This window comes from Symphalangus syndactylus, chromosome 5 (genome assembly GCF_028878055.3).
Source record: "Symphalangus syndactylus isolate Jambi chromosome 5, NHGRI_mSymSyn1-v2.1_pri, whole genome shotgun sequence".
In the NCBI taxonomy this organism is placed as follows: domain Eukaryota; kingdom Metazoa; phylum Chordata; class Mammalia; order Primates; family Hylobatidae; genus Symphalangus; species Symphalangus syndactylus.
In genome coordinates this window covers 26,897,138-26,900,891 of record NC_072427.2, presented here as the reverse complement: position 1 = coordinate 26,900,891, position 3,754 = coordinate 26,897,138, and positions in this window count along the sequence as shown.

The following is a 3,754-nucleotide window of genomic DNA, read 5'->3' as shown; positions in this document are numbered from 1 at the left end:
TGTCTGCCGATCTCTTTAAATCCAAACAGCACCAAGGCAGAGGCCTTTCTGCTTGTTTCACAACCGTCCTGCCAACACTGGATGCTATAAACATCCTGTGTGCTCCCTGGTGCCTGGCACAGGAGAGGACTGCACACAGTGATACTCTGTAGGTGTTTGGTAAATAACTGAAAAGGAGGGAATTGGCCCCTGCAAGCCCCCCCGCCCCTTCCCCCTCTTTTTTTTTTTTTTGAGATGGAGTCTCACTCTCTTGCCAGGCTGGAGTGCAGTGGCATGATCTCGGCTCACTGCAACCTCCGCCTCCCGGGTTCAAGCGATTCTCCTGCCTCAGCCTCCCAAGTAGCTGGGACTACAGGTGCGTGCCACCACGCCAAGGTAATTTTTTTGTGTTTTTAGTAGAGACAGGGTTTCACCAGGCTGGTCTCGAACTCCTGACCTCAGGTGATCTGCCCGCTTTGGCCTCCCAAAGTGCTGGGATTATAAGCCGTGAGCCACCACACCAGGCCTGCAGGCTTTTTTATAATAAAAGACTCTCCTCATTGTCTGGGTTTGAGACATTCAGGGCTCTTGTGGAAAGGAGAACTCTGCTTCAAAGTCTCAGGTCTGTGTTCCAGCCCAAGCCCACAATCCCTGCGGAGCACCTAAATCCCTCAGGGGAGGCTAATTTTGAAAACAGTTATTTGATTTTTGTGGTAATTTGAATTTCTTTGGAACCTCACCCAGGACCCTCCCTTTAAATGAGTATTTAATTGGAATGTGGTTAATAATGTTCTATATTGGATCATTAATTGTGACATTTGTATCCAACTACTACATTCATCGCAGAGATCTGAGTGTGGGTGTGCAAGAATCCTCTGTCTTCACAGTCGTTCTATATCTAAACCCGTTAGAAAAGAAAATGTTCATTTTAAAAACAATATAGAGCTGGGTGAGGATTTAGGCTAAATTGTTTTTCCAACCTACTGTTCAATTTCTAGCACTTTTTTTTTTTTTGAGACGGAGTCTCGCTCTGTCACCCAGGCTGGAGTGCAGGGGCGCGATCTCGGCTCACTGCAACCTCTGCCTCCCAGGTTCAAGCGATTCTCCTGCCTCAGCCTCCCGAGTAGCTGGGATTATAGGCACCCACCACCATGCCCGGCTAATTTTTGTATTTTTAGTAGAGACGGGATTTCACTATGTTGGCCAGGCTGGTCTTGAACTCCTGACCTCGTGATCCACCTGCCTCAGCCTCCCAAAGTGCTGGGATTACAGGCGTGAGTCACTGCACCCAGCTTCTAGCACCTTTAATTGAATAGTAAAAATGGACTCGTCTGTGACTGATGTATCAAATTCTTACTTCCTAGACCCTGAGTGAGTAATCTATTCTTAATTGGCACACTGTTTTAAGGGTTAACATTTTGTAAATTTTAATATGTGAAAAAAATCCACCCTCATTGCTCATTTATAAAACTACCTTGGCCTTTTTTCTCCCAGATAAAAAGGATAACAGAATTTTCCTGGGATTTTAGTTGGAAATATGCCATCTGTACTTTATTTCTGGCAATAATCAACTTATTTATGCTAATCTTTCCATTCAAGAATATGGTGTGCCTCGGCCGGGCATGGTGGCTCATGCATGTAATCCCAGCACTTTGGGAGGTTGAGGCGGGTGGATCAGGAGGTCAGGAGTTTGAGACTAATCTGGCCAACATAGTGAAACCCCGTCTCTACTAAAAATACAAAACATTAGCCAGGTGTGGTGGTGGGCACCTGTAATCCCAGCTACTCGGGTGGCTGAGGCAGGAGAATCGCGTGAACCCGGGAGGTGGAGGTTGCAGTGAGCTGAGATCATGCCATTGCACTCCAGCCCGGGCAACAGTGAGACTCCGTCTCAAAAAAAAAAAAAAAATAAAAAGCATATGGTGTCCCTCTCCATTTATCTAAGTCTTCCTTTATAGTGTTATTAATTTAGTAATTTTCCTCATATAAGACTTTTTTGGTGGTTATTCCTAGCTACTGGTTTTGTTGCAATAGTTGCAAAAGTTGCAATAGTAACAATAGTGTATTTCTTCAGAGTTTTTGATTTTTTTTTCTGGTATCCAGCCACTTTCAGAACTCTTTCATTAGTTCTAAGTTTTGTTGATTCTCCTGAATGTTTTTAGCCACATTATCATGCTGTCTGCAAATATTAATTGGGTTTATTTATCACAGCAGCCAGATCTTCCAGATAGATGTAAGCAAGAATGGTACTCTTATATTTATTTGCCATGTATCTTCAATGGTAATCCTTTTATACCACTGACTTCAGTGGGAATCCTTTTATACAACTGACCATTGATTTGAGAATCTTTGTCAAATTCAGACATTATGCTTTCAGGCTGGGTGCAGTTGCTCACACTCCTGTAATCCCAGCACTTTGGGATCACTTGAGGTCAGGAGTTCGAGACCAGCTTGACCAACGTGGTGAGACCCCATCTCTACTAAAAATGCATAAATTAGCCAGGAGTGGTGGTGCATGCCTGTAATCCCAGCTATTCAGGAGGCTGAGGCAGGAGAATCGCTTGAACTGGGGAGGCGGAGGTTGCAGTGAGCTGAAATCACACCACTGCACTCCAGCCTGGGTGACAGAGTGAGACTACATCTAAAAAAAAAAAAAGAAAAAGAAATTATGCTTTCATTTCATGATAGTTTTTTTTTTTAATCTAGAATAGAATTCCATCCAATGAAGTCTATTAAGATTATTATTACTATTTTTTTTTTTTGAGGCTGGAGTGCAGTGGCATGATCACTGCAACCTCCATCTCCCAGGCTTAAGCGATTCTCTTGCCTCAGTCTCCCGAGTAGCTGGGACTACAGGCGTGCACTACCACTCCTGGCTAATTTTATTTTATTTTTTGTATTTTTATTAGAGACAGGGTTTCACCATGTTGGCCAGGCTAGTCTCAAACTCCTGACCTCAGGTGATCCACCTGCCTCGGCCTCCCAAAGTGCTGGGATTATAGGCGTGAGCCACCATGCCCAGCAAGATGATTGTTTTTTGTCTTACACAGTTGTCTTATGTTACTAGAATTTTCTAATAGATTAACTGTATTTGCATTATCTAAATAAGCCTTATCATGAACGTATATATTTTTAAAATATTCTCAAGCCTTTAGCTTTTCAGGAAGCCCAAATAACATGACAGCTTTTATCATTAAGAAAGTCTGTGAGCCATAGGACAAAGAGCTGGTGGGCTCCAGCTTGTTCCACAGACACCCCAGAGCCCGGAGGCTTCAGGAAGCAGCAGCAACTTCATGGCCGCCCTCTAAACAGAGATCAAGATTTCTCAAAAGGCAAGATAAGGGAAGGGATGGCGTGGAGACGATAGGAGTATCTGGGCACGTTTGAAATAAGGGGTTGGTGAGGAAGGGGTGGGCAGTCTCGTGGAGGTGGGGGGCAAAGTCTGAGTAGGGGTAGGCAGCTGAGACTGGGGAGGCCACACAGAGAAGTACAGGCTTCTGGGCTGACATTGTGGGTTTGAATCCTGCCTCTGCCGCAGCTTGGCCCATTTTTCTCCTCCCTCCTCACCTCTCCACTCAGGTTTGGGGCAAATAGTCAAGATCTCAGATTAAGCCTGCTCTTCCTCCTGGATACCCCATCTGGTGGACAATACCGCCAGCACCCCCACCATCCTCCCAGCCAGAGCCTAGGCACCCCCCGATGCCTCCCTCCTGGGAGACTGAGTGGCGAGGACAGACCTGGTCTGAGTCATGGCCCATGACCAGCATGCTGCATC